Source organism: Leptonychotes weddellii, chromosome 14, assembly GCF_054177405.1.
Source record: "Leptonychotes weddellii isolate Sample4059 chromosome 14, ASM5417740v2, whole genome shotgun sequence".
NCBI lineage: Eukaryota > Metazoa > Chordata > Mammalia > Carnivora > Phocidae > Leptonychotes > Leptonychotes weddellii.
Window position 1 is genome coordinate 25,277,436 of NC_138382.1, and position 18,697 is coordinate 25,296,132.

At 45.2% G+C, this 18,697-nt stretch overlaps 1 long non-coding RNA gene and 1 pseudogene across 2 annotated transcripts in view; one reads left to right on the plus strand and one right to left on the minus strand.

Moving 5' to 3' along the window:
• Positions 1-16,044, minus strand: part of LOC115945126 (uncharacterized) — a 114,896-nt gene extending 98,852 nt beyond the window's left edge. The window contains exon 1 of the long non-coding RNA XR_004079591.2: positions 15,947-16,044. This is a non-coding gene — a long non-coding RNA (uncharacterized LOC115945126). The remainder of the gene's footprint in view (positions 1-15,946) is intronic.
• On the plus strand, positions 1,298-11,349 carry LOC145717005 (DNA excision repair protein ERCC-6-like 2 pseudogene; annotated as a pseudogene). Its single transcript, XR_014139975.1, has 2 exons — positions 1,298-1,506; positions 7,843-11,349. The product of XR_014139975.1 is annotated as a DNA excision repair protein ERCC-6-like 2 pseudogene (transcript).
• Positions 16,045-18,697: the final 2,653 nt, after the last annotated feature.

Consider the following 18,697-nt stretch of genomic DNA (forward strand, 5'->3'; position numbering starts at 1 on the left):
TTGCTGGCAGATTCTATTCCTTCCTTTACCTTTCTGGACATGCTAATGATTTAAAGTCTCAGGTTGCTTCATTACCTAAAATTCCTCCAGTTGTGTATTCTCACACTTGTTACATCTGCCCATTTTCATGGTGGTGGGTTTTATATGTTCTTCATAATTTTTGCCTGAGCTCCTCCCCACCCCTCCCCCGACACTGGAATCAAAAGCATTCTCTGGATTATGGAAGTCTTCCTAGGGTATGTTTTTGTATTCATCCCTCATTTAGATCCATGGTTTTCAGTGATTCTGGGCCAGTTTTTATGTTGGTTTTTAGCTTAGATTTTCCATACCACCCAGGTGCTACAAAACGAGATTGCAAAACTGGCACAGGCTGGGCATCCACATTTCACCAGTGATTCTTCTTATCTAGAGTAGGAACGTAACCTGCTTCCATGCTGTATTCCCAATTTGGGCTTTCCTAGCTTTAACTTGCAAACTGGGTATCCTCTTAACTCCTCCTTTGTTTTTGGTTTGTTTGTTTTCAGTGCAGGGAGTTCAGTCATTTTCCTCTCCCCTCTGGACATGGGGTCCTGCAGACTATAACTTAAGGCATTGGCTCCCATTCACCACTATGTTAATTTTTTGCTTTTTGGCGCCTACTGATTTACCTGTCTTACTTTGGAGCTCAAATATAATTTTGCTGTTGTTGTTGTCAAATTGTATACAATATTTCTCTTTTTGGAATGGGATGGGACTTGCCACATATTCACTGTACCATCTTCTCAGGGAAATTGAAACCATACAATTTAAAATTATTTTTTTTTCTTGACCCAGTGTTTTTAACAATTTATGTTAAACAAGCAACCCATGTAGTCTGTAAAAGAAATATGATTTTATCTATAATTTCAACCAACTGTAGTTAGCATCTTAAAATCACTAAATATCCTGGCAATCCAGTAGAGATTAAAAAGTAGGATTTATGAACATAGTTTCTTATTTAATTATCACATAAAGATGGTTATTTTTTTAAAGTTTGGCTGCTTATATAAAATTAAATACCTGAAAATCTGATTAATAATATTGAGAGAAATTACTGAATTTAAGAATTTTAAATATCTCATTTTTATGCCATTATTTTTATAATCATTAATTTTTATCCTGTAAGTAATTTTTGCCTGTATCTTCTTTTTAAAAATCTAGGTTAACATCTCTTACAGTGCTATCAGTTGGAGAATATGATATACTTGATTATAAAGAGTTTGGGGAAAAAATAAGGCCATCACCTCATTGAACCAAAAATGACTATTTTTTTCAGACTTAGTTTTTGCTTTCCTTCTCTTTTCAGACACAGAAAGAAAAAGTGAAGACAGATACATTGACACATACAAAGAAAGGTCAACAGCTAAGTGAAGGAAGCATTTCATTTCCCCTTTACATTTCACACCCTGTAAGCCAGAAGAAGAAAAAAGTCTACCGCACAGATCAGACCACCTTCATAATTGGAGAAACACCAAAAGGAATCCGCAGGTATGTTTATAACAATACTGGACTTTAAGAATTATTCTCAAAAGAAATATAGCTACTTAATAAAATACACAAATTATTTGAATCTTAACCATACCTGGCATCTAAATTTGTATACTTTAAAAAAATAAATTCCAGATGTTTTAAATGTTTTTAGAAAGCTAATCCCTGAATTGATAAAAAATCATTTTATATCCATTTTATATGGATACATGAAATACTTAAGTGCATTATATTCATTCACTGAATATTTACTGAGTCCCTAATATATACTCAGGCATTGTGCTGAGTGCTAAACATATAGTGTAAAAAAGGACGTAGAGCTTACAGTGCAGTGGGAGTTGGCATTAAACCATAAGAATTTTCAAAAGAAAAAAACTTATAAGTAATTATAAAATGATAAATAAAAGAAATGGGCAGGCCTCCTTGATAGAGAATAATGGGATCTGGAGGGGGAGCAGATAGCGTTCTGTTAGGTAGTCAGGGAAGACCTCATGACAGAGTTGACATGTGAGACCTGAGGGATAACCAGGCAAAGAACTAGAGTAAGAACATGCCTGAGGAGGGAAGAGGTTGGTGTGTTCGAGGAACCGAGAGAAAACTCATGTACTTAGTACATGATAAACCAAGCGGGCAGCCTTAAGATGAAGGCCGAGACATAGATGGGGCTGGAGCAAGCAAAGCCCTGTCGGGTGCGGACAAGAGTTTGGATTTTATTCCAAGTGCAGCCAAAAGCTGTTGAGGCATGAATGTGATCTGATGTATGTTTCTAAAGATTGTTCGAGGTTCTGTGTGGGAAAGGGCAGACTAGGGGAGACCATACGGAACTTAGTTGATGGTGGTTAGCGATAGAGTGGTTGCCATGGAGACAGTGAAGTGGATGATTTCAGTTTGGGGCTGGACTGGTTGTTGGAACAACAGACTGGGTTGACTAAATGGGGAAAACTAGCAGAGAAAAGAGTTTAGAGTGAAAAAAATCAAGAGTCCTCTTTTTGTTCATATTAAATTTGAGGTTCTATGGAAATGCCAAATAGGCAATGGATATGCTACTCTGGGGTTTGGGGACTGGAGATCTAAATGTGGAAGTCATCAGCATCGAGATTATAAATGATTTTAGAGCCACAGATTGTGTGAACAGCCTAGGAGCCTGGCACAGAGAGAAAAGGAGAAGCCCCAAGACTGAGCCTTCAGGTGACAGTGGCCCGCTGGGTAGGAGGCACAGTATAAGGTCCTGAAGTCCAAGAGGAGTGAAAGTTTCAAAAAGGAGGGAGCACTTCACTTTATGAAATGCTTCTGAGAACCAGAATCAGGTGAAGTGGGAAGGTGCCTCCTGGAACTGGCAGCAGAGAACACAATGGCTGCCTTGATGGGAGCTGTCTGCAAATCTGTGGGCAGACGCCAGGGTGAGGTGGGCAAGCAGGGGATGGGCAGACCCTGTGACAGCTCTTGGAGAGTAAAAAGGGACAGGAGCTGGAGGACGTTATCAGTCAAAGGTAAGTTTTTTTCAAGTTGGGAAGATAATAGAACCTGTTTGTGTGTTGAGAGGAAAGCCTAATAGGGGAAAAAGAGATCATGCCAGAGCCATGCTAAGAGAAGCCCTGGAGGCAGGAGAGGGTGAGGTCCAGGCCCCCGCAGAAGGTCTAGCCTTCTAGATGAAGGGATGAAGACGGGCATTGATATGGTGATATTTCCTCAATTAATTGAGAATTAAAGTATCAATTCAGAGGGAGAAAAATTTCAGGAGAGAAAAGCTAGGAAATAAATCACTTATAAAGTAGGACAGCAAGCTTAGTGAGACTAGAATTCATGGCTCATGTAAGTCCCTGTTTGAGAGTAATTGCAGGAGAAGCATCCATGCAGTTGTGCAGACTTTGTTCAGTACACTTCAGTTGCTCAGTTACAGACACAGAATAGAGAGATGGCTGGGGTTTTTTCAGGGGTTAGAATGGAGGGAAAGAGAAGCAAGGAAGCTGAAGGATGTTTGCAAAGGAGTAATTATAAAATTGAACCTAAGCTAAACAAGGGGAGGCTTGATGAGGTCAGAAGTATCTTCCAGCATTGTTGTCATGGGGGAATTGAACAGTTGAGCTGGTGTATAAGGCGCCTAAATTCAGGGATTTGCAGGTTGTGCAGTTAATGGTAATGATAGTGGCAGTCTATGGTCTTGGGAATAGGGACCTGACATGCAGTTGATTCTCGGGTCAGGAGTGGTAAAAAATTGGTGGGGCCAGGAGTTGGAGTTGAGTGGGGCATCCACATGGATATTGGTATTATCAAGAATGATGGCAGGAGATGGGAAAGGAAGCAGGATTAATCTTGGGTGTTCAGTCACTAGCAGGAAGCAATTAAGAGGTCACTTAACAAGTTGAGGGAGAGAATGGTTTAGCGAGATAGCATAAACCTCAAAGAGGGGAAGGAGTCTCCAAGAAAATGATGGTCTGGAAGCAGCAATGTGAACCCTGAACCCTGAGATTTAGGGTGTGATGTATAAGAGCCTTAGCTTGTGAGGGCTGCATGGGAAGAGGCGGTATGAGGGGACAGAGGGACGATTCCGGGAGGAGAACAGGGGAGTTGGTAGATCATAGACTGGTTCTGGGGCACCAAAGAATGGTCTGGAAAGGTGAGGGATTAGATTGGGGATAAAGAGACTAGGAGGGGATGAGAGGCCAGTGGTTCCAGGTAAGAGAGTAGTGGCTGAGGTAAGCAGGGATGGGAGGCAGGGTTGAATTGGCCCTGAAGACTCAGCAGGCAGTGGGCAAATGGTGATGTCTCTCTGGGTTCCAGATTCTTTCCTCAGGGTTTGGCAGCTCCTTGGCCCTTGGGTACTGGTGTGGTAGGTTGGAGCATGGCTCTTAGCTGCGCACCATTGCCCAGAAGGGTGAACACCCCACATGTTACACCAGTGAATCTCCTCTTAAACAGACTTATAACTATGATTCTGGGCAAACATGGGGCAATTTACTTTGGGCAATTATTTTGCTCAGAGGCCGGCCATAATGCATTTTACCAGTTTTTGAGGAGCACAAGTGTCCTTATCCCCTCTAGCACTGTATATAAAAATAAAACTATTAACAATGCTTAGTTTTGGCCTCTCTTCTTTCTTTCTCTACCTAGCCTAGGGAATAAATGCCTCAGGCTAAGTGAAAGGCTAACGTACCAGCATCTGAGCCAGGGAACAGTGTTAGAACCAGGGAACAGTGTTAGAACTGCTGACGCGTCTTTCCCACTAACCATCCACCTTTATGAGAATCACGGCTCTGTACCAGCTGCAGCCCTCAGGTCACTGGAATGAAGTTCCTGTCCCCCTTCACTCAGAAAGCTCAGGCAAAGAGAAGATGGTTTAGCTGTGTTCTACCCCTTTCCCTCAGTTCCTCAAGAACAGGGGAGAGAACGTGAATTAACATCCATGGCACACAACTACTCTGGATACCTATCTTTGGTTTTCTTTTTTTTTCTTTTTCTTTCTTTCTCTATAGTGGCTCACAAGTGTCTACTCTCGTTTACTAAATTGTCCTTACAAAGTGGCTAGCTTATACCTCCTGATTGTACCTTGCACTTCCTTAAATACTTAGAGAAAATTCTTTTAAACACCAAGAATTATGAAAGCCAGTTAGAAGGCAAAAATAAAATGAATTATAATCGTAATTCATCCTGTGAAGGGACATCCGCACAGCCTAATTTACTTGCATATTACTGACATAACACAGGGTCAGAAATAGGTCTCCTCCCAGAAGTGACAGAATCATAGGATCGTGAGTGAGGTCAGCACAGCAAAGGTGAAAGTATTTTGGCAGCTGCTGAGACACCACCAAGTCTTGGATAAATAAAAAGACATCAGCCTGTAACTTTGCCATTAACTTAATCTTCGCAGACAAATATTTATTAGAAAGGCCATGAAAATGGATTTGGAGATGATTAATAAACAAAATAATAATACCTCATTACTTCATATGAAGTGAAAACTGGAACCTTTTAAGAACGTGCTTGTTGCTTTCCAACAAGAACATTGGCAATTTCCAGGACAGAAATTTGGAAGCTTGTATTTGTGTTATTAAATATTCTGTTGGCAGTAAGAGTGGCTGTTGATCAGGCATAGATGATATCTGGACTTGGAACAGTTAATAGGACCAGTGTGGTGCGGACTAGAAGCCAGCATACTCATCTGGAGCCACGAAAGTCCTGAGCCTGCGGGATGGATTGCCACTAAATCACAGGAAACACAAACTTTGTATAACCTGGCCTGAGCAGCAAAAATAATAGTGGCTTTAGAGCTCCTACTTACATACATTACAAATAAATCATCATTTTACCTTCAGGATTCTCTGTTGTGTGCAGGAGAAAATTCAAACTTCTGAAATTGGTATACAGACCCCTCATGATTTTCAGCCTCTTCCTTGGCCGTTTCTCCTGCCCCTCTGTAAGCCAGGTCCTCTCAGAAGTGGGCCTGTGCGTGTTCCCCCTCTCCCTGGAACATTTCCTCACTCATCCTTATCTGACTGGTAACACCAGAGAAGCCTGCCCTGCTGCCTTACCCATGACCCATCACTGGCTTCGGTACCCCTTCTGTGGGCACCCACAGGGCCCTGCATTTACATCCGTAGTGGGATTTATCACTCTCTTCTGGTTTGATTTTCATGCATCTGTCTCCCCCAGCTCGACTATAAACTCCTTGAAGAATATGGTAGTAGGGCTGGCCACGGTGCCTAGCACATAGAGGGTCTATAAATATTTGTTGAATGCATAAATGACTGTTTTAAGGAAATATTATATAAAATATAAATATAATTCTAAAACTTTGGGACTTTTAATCATGTGCTACAACACCATCTCTGACTTTTGTTTGAAAGAATGTTTGGGAACATTGAGCTCTCCTGATTCATGGCCCAAACTCAGCATCAGCAAAGCAAGGCCCTCTGTCTTAATCTACTCTGTCTCCCCTAACGAAATACCACACACTGGGGCTTAAACAACAGAAAGTTATTTCTTACAGTTCTAGAGTGTGGAAAGTTCAAGATCAGGGTACCAGCTGATTTGGCTTCTGTTGAGGGCGCTCCTCCTTGCAGATGGTGACCTTCTCACCATGTCCTCTCATGTGGAGAAAGATCTCTCTGGTGGCTTCTTATGACCTCATTTGACCTTAATTACTTTCTAAAGGCCCTATCTCCAAATATAGTCACACTGAGGATAAGGGCTTCAACATATGAATTTGAGGGGGACACAGTTCAGTCCATAGCACCCTCATCTGGGGAAAGGAGCAGAGTCTGGTGTCTAGGGTTCTGAAACAATCTTTCTTTCTGCCTTTGTCTTACAAGGGTTCTGGAAGGCCTGTTTCCTCACACATGCATACAATAGTTTTTATTAGTATCTTATACTAAGAGTGAAACTCACTGCTTTAAATAGCATCTCAACTTCTTAGTTTAACTGTCTATACCCAAGTTGGACCAGTTGGGGGAAGAAAGAATCTAGGTTTATCTAGGTTTAGAATTTTCCTTTAGGATCATCATAAAGCTGTGTGAAATTTCAATGTTGTATTTGTGGAAGAAGGGAAAAAAGGAGAGAGAAGAAAAAAATCCCTTTATTTTTCAGAATTTTCTCTCTTCCATTCATTATGACCTTTCTTTGACAATTGTAGGACTTAAACGCAATATAGATTTTCAAATACAGATTATATAAATTATGATTCTCATGTCAGTCATAAATTGGCTGACTGGAGGAGTAGCATGCTGGGATCCCACAATTCCCAGGAAATACCTAACAGTATAAATCAGAATAACTTAAAAAGCTGGTGATTTCATGAGCTGAAAGTCTTTTTCAGTAGCATGAGGAAAGAGGTCATATCCTGCTTGTACAAAATGCATTTTCATTATGGAATTAAGCTAATATATACTAAATGAATACAATTACAGTTGACCCTTGAATAACACAGGTTTGAACAGTGTGGATTCACTTATAGGCAGATTTTTTTTTTTTTGGTAAATACAGTACTATAAATGTATTTTCTCTTCTTATGATTTTCTTAACATTTTCCTTTTCTCTAGCTTACTTTATTGTAAGAATATAGCACATAATACAGCACATTATATATAATGCACATAACATACAAAATATGTGTTAATTGACTGTTTTATGTTATTGGTAAGGTTTCCAGTCAACAGTAGGCTAATTTTGGGGAGAGTCAAAGTTATACTTGTATTTTCGGCTGCGTGGGGAAACCTAACACCCTTGTTGTTCAAGGGTCAAATATACATTGCTTTGTCTCTTTAAATATCACTGATGATGAGTTCTTTAAAAATAAAATATAATAAAAATAACCACTGCTTTTGTTCCTTAACTCTTCAGAAAACAATTTGAAGAAATGGCTTCTTATTTTAACTTGCCTTCTGTAAAGGAATTTGCTGAACATATAACTAAGGCCACATCAGAAGAACGACAGAAAATGCTAAAAGACTTTTATGCTTCTCAATATCCAGAGGTAAAAGAATTTTTTGTGGATTCTGCTGCAGAATTCATTAAATCTTCCCATCAGAAAAGAGAGAGAGTCAGGAATAAGTCTGAAAAAAGAGAATCTCTTATAAAAGAAAGGCCGTCAGATTCTGAAACTTTGTCATTTAAAAATTTTCCCAAAAAAGTTTCTCAAATTTGCAGCCCAAAAATATATAAAGAAAAATCTATTAAGTTTCAAAATCACAGTTTCCATAGACGAGAGGTGCTTTCTAATGATGGAGAAACTAACGAATCACCTATAAGCTCTACCCAAGAGACTGACAATGGGAAAAACAGCCAAGCCTCCAAAGGCACTGTGGCATCCTGTTCCCTGAACACTAAGTCTGAAGTATATGAGTTAGAAAAATTAGAATATACCATGAAAGACCAACAAGACCTAACAAGAACAGACATTTCAAGAAATGAACCACTTTTCAAAGTGGAAAACAGAAAGATCAAAAATCCAGAGTTAGGCAACACTTCTGTGGTTGGCTTACTTGGTGACACGTCTATTCTTGATGACCTCTTTAGAAGTCATGGGAACAGTCCCACACAACTGCCAAAGAAAGTTCTTTCAGGGCCCATGGAAAAAGCAAAACAGAGACCAAAAGATTTCTGGGACATCTTGAATGAACAGAATGACGACAGTCTTAGCAAACTCACCGACTTGGCAGTGATAGAGACTCTGTGTGAAAAAGTGCCCCTTGTTGCCTCCTCCAAAAGGAAAGAGGAGCTGGAAACTTCACTTTGGAAATCAAATGAGAAATTTTTGTGGAAAAAATTTAGCTCAAGTGATACAGATGAAAACACGACTAATGCGCAAAAGTAATGCGTAAACATACAAGGAATTACTATAACCAATGAACTTCTGCCATCCACGTTTACACCACCGTGTTCCACACTAATTATGTTACTTTGAACACAGTTGTCAACATAACATTTTTATTAAACTCTTGCTGTAGGGTTGTTTTAGCCTAAAAGGTTTTTCCTTGATAATCTGATTTGATCTTTTAAAAATATGATTGTATTATAGTATAAACATCTTTATGAAATAGAAAAAGGTCTAGATTTGTTATCAGGAGACCTGGGACATCTCCCTTACTGTGTAATTATGTGCCTGTAGATAAGTCACTTACTTACCTTGGTGTGCAGATATTTCCTAATATGAAAGGTGAAGGCTTTGAACTCAAGCAACATTTGTGTCCTTCCAGATTAAAAGGCTCTGGTTTACTTTCCCAGATTCCATTAAGTCACAGGCCAAATTACAGTACATTGATGTGTTTCTTTCTTACTAGCATTTAGAAAATTAACTGTTTTCCTTTTCCCAAAGCATCATGTATTATTACTAAATTATGTCAGAGAAAGTAATACCTAGTACTGAATATATGATGTTGTGTTAAAATAATAAGTTTGTCACTGCTGAAAATCAAAGGGTTAATGTTGTAGAACTGTACTATGTGAGGTAGACAGCGAAGTGATCGAACTACTACCGAGAGCCATGGAACACAGTGCCTCTCCTCCACTTGTTATACAACAGTTAAGATTTAGTCAGTACAGATTAAGCTGTGTGTAGTACTTTTGTATGAAGTATGGAGAAATGAAGAAACATTTTATTTAAACCTGTTCTGTTTTGTTGAATTTAATGTATGTGGTTTATAATCAACGGAATGTGCTTATTGTTGAATTCATTTCTGTGGAAACATTCACTCGGTCCCTGTGTGTCCCACGCCAGTGGCTCGAGGTGCAGGTGAGGTACTGCTACGGGTAAAAGACAGGAGAGCGCATCTGTGAAGAGTCCTGGCTGTAAAGGCCAGCGGGTCATGCCTGGCACATGGGAGCAGGGACTGAGGCTTCTACTGACCCACATTCACGTGCGCTGTGACAGCTGTCCTTGGGTTGAGCTCCCGGAGCTAGGGCAGGAAGAAAAATAGGAAACGGCAGTGCCCCAGGAAGTGGTGGTGCCCAGAGCGCCATAGACCGTTGTTGTGTTGAGGGGGCAGGGCCTCCAGAGTACCCGCCATTGCAGCGGGGAGCCATGGCTGGGCGATGGAGAAAGCAAACAAAAACCAAGAAACAAAGAAATCGTTTCTCAAGGGACCGAGTGACCAAATACGATTTTCTCTGTGAAATCTATTTTATATCATGACCCAGTACGTATGTGTTAATACAGATTGAAACAAAATGTTTATGAAATAATATTTACCCAGAAGGCATGCAGTGTCCTTTGATACCTCCTTTTCTGTTGTACTTTTTTGGCTCTTATGTCTATGTGTTTTTTTCATGCTCTCATAACCCACTAAATTGATTTTATGGCCCATTAATGATTGGAAATTACAGTTTGCAAATCATTGTTTTAGATTATATGGAATTAGTCTCTTTTTTTTTTTTTGGCTATTTTCAGCTGAGTTGTATCCAAACTTACCAGATGCTGAGTTTCACCACTGAGGTGCTTGCTACAGAATCAATGTGTTGTGTATCTATGGTAGACATATAAATGTTGTTAGCCTGCTCTGGCCTAGCTGTAGGAGGAGCCCGCATAAGCAAGTAGACACCCCTTCGTCTCAGTTTACATACCAGATGGGACAGTTCAGTCATTTTAGTAAAAGTGGATCTTTCATAAAATAAAATACCTTTAAAATTTTTAATACAGATACGACCTTTGAATCATAAAATGATATTCATACAATATAATGAAATACTATTAAAGAGATTTTTATCAGTGAAAGTCAAAGTGGAAGCAAAAATTACAGACCTGGAGTTTAAAAACTAGTTTTCAGCAGTTGCCAGTGAAACTGTCATTATTATCATGCGGGAGCAGCGTGTCAAGCAGAGTACAGGGTCCAGTATGGAAAGGAGCCAGTCGGAAAGTCCCCTGAGGGAAACTGTAAGGGTCGACTTGCCCTGCACTGGAGCAGTGGGAAGAGTTGGATCAGCCATTGATGAATCTGGGAACGGACACTATGAGGGGCTGACAATGAGAATCCTGCCTAGCCCACCTCACCACGGTCTTCCAGATAAATAGGTGGCCCCAGGCAAATCCCAAGGCTTCTTTCAGCCTGTTACCCCCTTTAAATTTGAGATGGACGGGACCACTGGTGTTCAAGCATTTTTTTAAAGCAACTGAACTCTATCTTAATTAGAAGATCAGTTGTCGAAAATAATTAAAATGGAGGTCTGCTGGTTCCAGCAGCACCGCGTGGCTCCATGGGGCACTAGTGTGAAAAACCACAGGGATGATATCACTGCTAAAAAACCTTCCAACTTCAGGTTTCCAAGGTTCTGTTTGCCACAGTCTGTCTTGTTCACCTGTCTTTAAAGCACTCAACACACAGTTATTAATAAATTGGAAACTGAGGCAAAATACTGAGAGGCTTTTTGCACTTGAATTCCCTGGGGTTCCCTGAAAGCCCTGAAACACCTTCTCAGAGTAAATTAACATCACCTGTAAGTCGTGTGGCTGCCCCTATATGGTCAAGGCAAAGGAACCTTGGTTTGCAGAGAGGAATTGGTGATAAATTTTCTGGCAGTCCACAGAAAATGAGAAAGCCAAGGACAGTATAGTTCAAAGGTTTTAAAAGCCCAATGTGGGCAGATTTTAAATTCTGAAGTTATTCTTTCTTATATTAAAATTGTCCTCTTTGTATGAAATGATAGTAGATCGTAGTTTTTAGTCTTTTTCATTGTCCTTACCTGATATAAAAGTTGATAACCATGTCAGTTCCCAAAAGTTTTACTTGACATTTACTAGTCTATAAAATCCCTAAGAATGGAATCGCTGCCTGCCTCAAAGTTCACGAATGGCTCCCTCCATGGCCACTAGGTCATAAATCCAGTTAACAGTGGGTCTAGGACCCACCAAGGATGTCATTGAACCTATATGATCCTGTAAGATGGATCTGCCTTCACAGAGCCCAGAGTGCAGAGCACGTTAACTCCTCACCTAATTCTCATTGGGTCGTCATCGATGTAATCTTGTTCCCCAGTTCCATCCCCACCTGCTCTCGCAAAGCATCCTCCACCTAAGTGCTTCTGGGAGTGTTAAAGGGAAGACTCGTAAGTTCAGGAACACCTCTTGTCACTGGCGACACCGCATTTGCCTTGGGTGACAGCCTTGCGTGCTACCCCCCCTACACACACACCCCCACTCAGTGCTGGCTCCACGTGGTGTTTGTGGCAGGTGGGGGGAATATCACACTTTCTCTGTTAATGGGCAACCACAGGAGGGCTGTCTTGCCTCACAAGGTCTTACAGAGTTTTAAATGAAAACAGCCTTTTGGGGAAAGACTCAGACTGACCCTCCCTCTGGAGGGAAGCCCTGAAGTGGCAAGTCAGAACCACCTGCAGAGGCTTTCAGGAGGTCGAGGGGTCAGCACAAGCACCTATTTTTATAAGTTTCACACTATGATATGATGTGCTAATATTTTGTCTTGAGACCGTCGCTGGGCAGGACACTCTCTCCACGTCAGTGAGCCCCTTCGCCTGTGGGCAAGCTCATCCTGGAGCCCCAAAGTTGTCGTTAGCATTATGTTTCAACTTGGTCAATATGTACTTTATTTGCTTTGCTACAGGTTAACAAATGGCACTGGTTATATTTATCCCCTAAATTTCCACATTTAGTCTTAATTATATGAGTAGGATGCCTTTCTGTCACTGACACAGATAATGCCCAAGTGACTCTTGGGTTTGTACTGCTCTCTGTCATGGTTAAGAACCAAGAATGCCTCTTTTGGGGCACCTGGGTGGCCCAGTCTTTTAAGTGTCTGATTTCGGTTCAGGTCATGATCTCAGGGTCCTGGCATCCAGCCTGGGGCAGAGCTCTGTGCTCAGCAGGGAGTCTGCTTCCCTCTCTCTTCCTCTCCCTCACCCTCTGCTCCTCCCCTGCCCCATGCTTGCTTGCACTCTCTCTCAAGTAAATAAAATATTTTTTAAAACTCTTTAAAAAAAAAGAATGCCTTTTTCTACAGATGTCTTTTTGGTTAGCTAAATGAGCCCCCTCCGTCTTGTTGAAAGAAATCACTGTAACTCACTTTATATTGTTTTAGCTTATGTAAACAAGGGGGAAAGTGTGCATCTCTGAATGTCTTATGTGTCTCTAAGGAAATTCTAGTGAGTCATCTTGTCAAGTTAAAATATGAATTAGTCCCCCCTCACCCCACATATATCTCTTAACTTTGATTTTTTCACTTTTTTGTAAAGTGAGACATGCTTCTAGACTGAAAGACTTCAAAAGAAGGCTCATAGTAGCTAATGCATGTATTTTTTACCTTCCTAAAACTATTATAAAAGCATTGATAAGAACCAGAAGAGATTGTAATTTTTCGAAACATAAATGCCAGCATGAGCTCCATGAGAACTGATTTCACATGCTCAGATTACGCCCGCTCTGCCACCTGCCCCCCCCAGCCACCCGCTTAGTGCCTTCCCTGTGCTGCCAACAGCCGACTCCTCTCTCTGCCCAGCCAGGACTCACTGCCCTCTCTGCCACTGCCTTCAGGAGCCTCCCTTCAGCGCTGCCTGGCAGAGCCCCAAGTTCCTTTCAGGGCAGTCCCTGACTCTCAAGTCCACCCCCTCTGCCCAAGCATCCTGCTCACCAGTGTCCTGGAGCCCTCAGGGCCGTGTCCAGCCACATCACAGCTTCCCCCACTCAGCTTTCCCTGCTCTCCCCAAACACCTCGTCCTACTCAGACCTCTTCAACTACCTGATTCCCCCAACCTCCCCCTCCACAAGGGGGGGGGGGACAGGCATCAGCAAAGCTGAGCAGGCTGAGTGATGTGGGAGGAGCGCTGAATGTCATACCTGGGACCCTCCTGAAGCCAGAGCACCAGGCAAGTCATCTGGCGGGGTGGGGGGGGTGGGCAGCAATTCACTGACCTGCCAGGAGAAGGCAAACCCAGCTAGTCTGTGGAGCTCCGGCCAGGGTGCCATCACGCACCCCCTGACATGGCCCAGAGCAGCCACATTGCCCTGAAAGGCGCAACAGCTCTTCAAAGACAGCTTAGGGCACAGCAGTGTGCTCAGGCATGTTGGGGTGGACGAGAGGATCTCAGGGAGCTTCAAGTGTCCCCTAGGAGGGTGTGAGTGAGAGGACAGGACACCACCAAGGAATCCAAGGACAAAATGTGTGCTGAGCGGTGGAAACAGGATGGCTTCCAGAGTCCAAAAGCGAAGAAACATGCTTTGGGATGAGTGATCAGGAAAGGCCACCCCAAATTCTGGGGATGGGGCCAGGCCTGAAAGAATGGGAAGGCCAGAACAACACTTCCTCCAGTCTCCCTCAGCCTTTAAAACCCCAAATGACAAGGAATGTGGGCCTTGTAGAGAAGTTTGAGTTTGGGACCGGCCAAATACAAAAAACGCTTCTGACAATTACTCTAACCTCCAAGATACACAAAGGCGGCGGGACACCTAAGTGCCAAAGGAGAGCGAGACAGTCAGGCGGAGTTACTGCAAGTCGGGAGCCCGGCCCCGGGGCACCGCCGGAGTCGGGGCAAGGACAGGCTGTTTGGCCTTGCCCCGCGCGCGTGTGACGACGGGGCGCTGTCGGGCCCGGGGCCCGCGCTGGGCCGCCGCCCTGCCCGCGGGACCGGGCCCCAGGCGCCGAGCGTGCGCTCGCCTCTGCCCGCTCGGCCTGCGCCGCCGTCCGGGAAGCCGCCTCCCCCTCCCGCCCCGCAGGCAAATATTAGAGGGTGCAGGTGGGTAGAAATGGCTTCAAATAAAGTTCGTCTGCAGTTTCCAGGAGGCCACCGCGGCCGCTGAGACCGTCATTGGCAACCCCGGCGGCTGCGGGGGCCACCACCCCCGAGCCCGGGATTCGCCGCCCCCAGGCCGAGGAGGCCATCTGCTCCTCCGACTCAGGTTCATTTTCTCCCGGGGGCGGGGGGGCGGAGAGAAAGAAGCGAATTACGTTACGCTCCGGCTGTAGTGATGGAAAACACGAAAGCCGACTCCAAGGGCTTGCGCCTCGAGGGCGCGTTATCTGCCATTGGCCACAAACCTCAGGAAAGTCCCATGTCCTTGCGTTCGCAGGAAGCCCTGGGTGGCCGGCTGCCGCTCGCGCCCGCGCCCGGGGGCTTGTCCACCGCGAAACGCGTGGCCAGGAGGAGGGGCAGCACTTGGTGGGGTCCTGCCTCCCGTTGAGTTGGGGAGGGCGTGCGGCGCGTGAAAATCCCCAACCCGCGCCCCTCCCCGCCCCCAGTCCGGGGATTGAGGCCGGAGTTGGGACCCCGCCGGGGGCAGGCGGGATCGGGAGCGGGAAGGGATCCTAAACTGGCCGGGGGGCGGGGAGGGGAGGAAGGGATCCCTGGTTTGCGGGGGGCGGGGGCGATCCCGGACAGGCGGTGGGCACGAGTTCCTCCGGGCGCACCCGCCCCAGTTAGCGGCGCACAGCGGCCGGTCGCCCCCGCGCGCCGACCCCTGGGGCTCCCGCCGGGTTAGAATTCAGCGGGGGATGAAAGGGTCCCGTCCCCCGCCGCCCGCGCCGGTCCCGGTCCCGCCCTGGCCGCGGGAGGCGCGCGGCCGCCGGGCGTGAACGGCGGCGGTTTCTGCGGTCTGGCCGGCGGCCCGCTGGAAAACCAGCCTCAACTTGATCCCGAGCGCGTCTCACTGAGGTCATGGGAAGCGGGAGGGCGGAGGCGCCAGGGGCCGGGCGGAATGGGAGCTCTGAGGCGGCGAGGGGCGGAGGGAGGGAGGAGGGGAGCCGGCCGGTCCCCGGCGCGGGGTCGCCGAGTGCCCCGGCGGCTCCTCCAGGCCGGCCCGACCGCCGCGCAGCCGACGGTGCGAGGGGGAAATCGGGCTTCGCGCCTCCGCACGCTGCACCGAGACCAGCGCCAGCTGCACCCCCCGCCCCACCCCGCGCAGAAATCCTCCCCCTCCAGCCCGAGCCCCACCCCTGCGCTCACAGCCGCCTCTGGGCCCGCTGCTTCCGCCTCCCGTCCCACGGCGCGCGTCCCCAGCCCCCACCTCTGAGATCGTCCCTGCAGCCGGCTCTCTACCTTCCACCTTCCTCCAGCCATCAAGGCCAGTGCCCTCGGCCAAGGGTCCGTTCCCAGCCTGTTATCAAGTCCTGGAGAGAATTTCTCCAAAATATTTCCCGAATCCCACTGCCAAGGGCCCGAGTTCCCGCCCCTCCACCTCCCATCTGGATGCCGCACAGACTTCTCCCTGGATTTCTAGGCTTTAGCCTCCTCCCTTCCTAATCTATTTTCCACACCAATTTCCCCCAAAGCGTGTTAAAGCACACAGGGACCTCGGTGGTTGTAAACCTCCTATTTCCCCTGTTAAGCAGGTTAAGGGTGGTTCAGCTGGGGAATAAAAACTGAAGGCTTTGGCGCACGTTTGTTGAGCACTTACTATACGTCATTGTTAAACACCTCAAGTGGATTTTCTCATTCAACTGCCCAACAGTCCTTCCGGGGAGGGATTATTAGGTATTATTATTATTATTATTATTATTATCTCTGCTTTATAGAAGAAGAAATTGAGACATAGACAAAGGGCAAACAAACTGCCCTTGGGTCTGTTTCTCCACCACTGTACTGCACTTCTGCAGAGAACCTTGACCTTCCTAACAGGGATGGAATGACCCACAGCACCAGCTGTGGCCTGGGGGCCAGGTGGCAGCAACCATCTGTTAGTAGCAGTTCCAAGTGGATGGGTGGGTGGATGTCAGGCCAGGTTTGATCTGGAATGTCTCAGAGGCCCCGTTGCTCTTCACCTGCCTTTAATGGATTAGCGGTCTGAATTTCTGGGCATGGACAAGTTAGAACAGTCTCCACATTGATCTCCTCCTGTGCTCTCCTGACAAATTTCTCTACTCTCCTCAGTCAGCTCCTCTTGCTTGGCAGCATGCTGGAGACACCAGAGGTGTCCTACCCACAAGGAGGACTTATGACAGTGTCCTCATTCTCCCACAAACATAGGCCCCTCAGAGCCCTCCACACCACTAGTGTCTTCCCATCTCCAACCCCGGCGGAGCATCAGCTTCTGGCCATAGATGAGGCCCAGCTGGGCTGCCTTTGTCCTGGGAGGGGGTGGGATTTTGATCACTAATTAGTGGCTGGGAGACCAGGAGTCAGCAGTGGTCCCCTTTCCAGGACCTATAAATGATACTGATGTGGGAAACAAAGGCAAAAGAAAAAATTAAATTTCCTTACTGCCTACAGCCCACTGACAGGCAAGTCCTTGGACCAGGCCGACTGACATTCTTCTAGGAACTCAGCTGCCCTGATGTTAATGCTTTGCTAAGGGCAAAAGGCAATCTTAGCTAAACATTATCCTGACTAACACCGCCCCCCCCCGCCCCCGCCCAGGATCCTGTATGTTTACTTTAACATATAAAAATTCCTTTGGAAACTTCCTTTATCTCTACTCCCCAAGATATATGTTAGCAATCATCCTCCAAGCATATGACCCACTGGTATACATCTGAAGGGTCTCATGACTGAGTTTTTACTAAACAGTAATAAATGACCTTTTCCTAACAACAGCCAGCCCCCTCAGGATCCTGGAAACCTTGTTTCCAAAATACCTGTCCCTAACCCCCTCCCAACTTGAATGTATATAACAGCCACTCCTCATGATCCTGGTGCCACTCTTTCTGCCCACGGGTCTTGTCCCTGTGCTTTCATAAAACCACCTTTTTGCACCGAAGACATCTCAAAAATTCTTTCTTGGCCCTTGCCTCCAAACCCCAACACTTCAAACCACATCAATACCACAAGGGTCCATGCCCCCATTTCCTGCCTGGGAATTAGGGTGATTCCTCCCTACCCCTCCTTCCATGATCTGGACAAGATGGGCAGAGGCTCCCAGACAGCAGGGAACTGAGACCATGTGATTAGGGTTTGCTCTAGTGAATCCCTGTTTTTTTATTTCTGTGAACGCACCTGTTACATAATACTTATGCTGTCCTTTTCTTCCTGGAATACATACCCTACCAGAGGCTTTATTGCTTTTTTATAGGATTTTTAATTAATTTTTTGGTAGATCCATAAAATGAAATTCAAAGGGTACAAAAGAGCATACAGTTTGCCTACTTCTCACCCAGGGGCAAGCTCTTCCATCCCTCACTGTTAGCAGCTTCCTGTGCATCTTTCTCAGAAATAGTCCACACATTTATAAACATGCGTCATTTCTTTTAACTGTGTTTTTGATGTCTTTTGTATTAACACCTAAAAAGTATACTTTTATGCTTTGAAAAAAAAATCAGCAGTTTCAGAATGGAGCACTGAGATTCTCAATTTGGAGCCTAGCCCCCTTCTCAGTCGGATGGGGCCGCGGCAGGAATGCGGAGGCCTCCACCTCCCATGGAGACAAAAGATTTTCCCAGTCTCCTCTGGGTCCAGCACAAGTACAGGAGGATGTGCAACCTACAAGATTTGGTAAGACTTAAAAGAATCAAGAGAGGAGGGTTGCTGGGTGCTGGAATCTAAGACCCCCTGGATGTCCATCAGTTGAAACAGTGACCAGAGATCCTAACCAAACAAGGCTGGGATGAATTTTTCCGTGTTTCTGGTGCGGGGTGTTTTAGGAGCAGCATTCGTCTACAAAGATGTCGAAATCTCAGGTGTCCTTAGTAACTTTACGTCTTTTTTTTTTTTAATTTTTTTATTCTTATGTTAATCACCATATATTACATCATTAGTTTTTGATGTAGTGTTCCATGATTCATTGTTTGCATATAACACGCAGTGCTCCATGCAGAACGTGCCC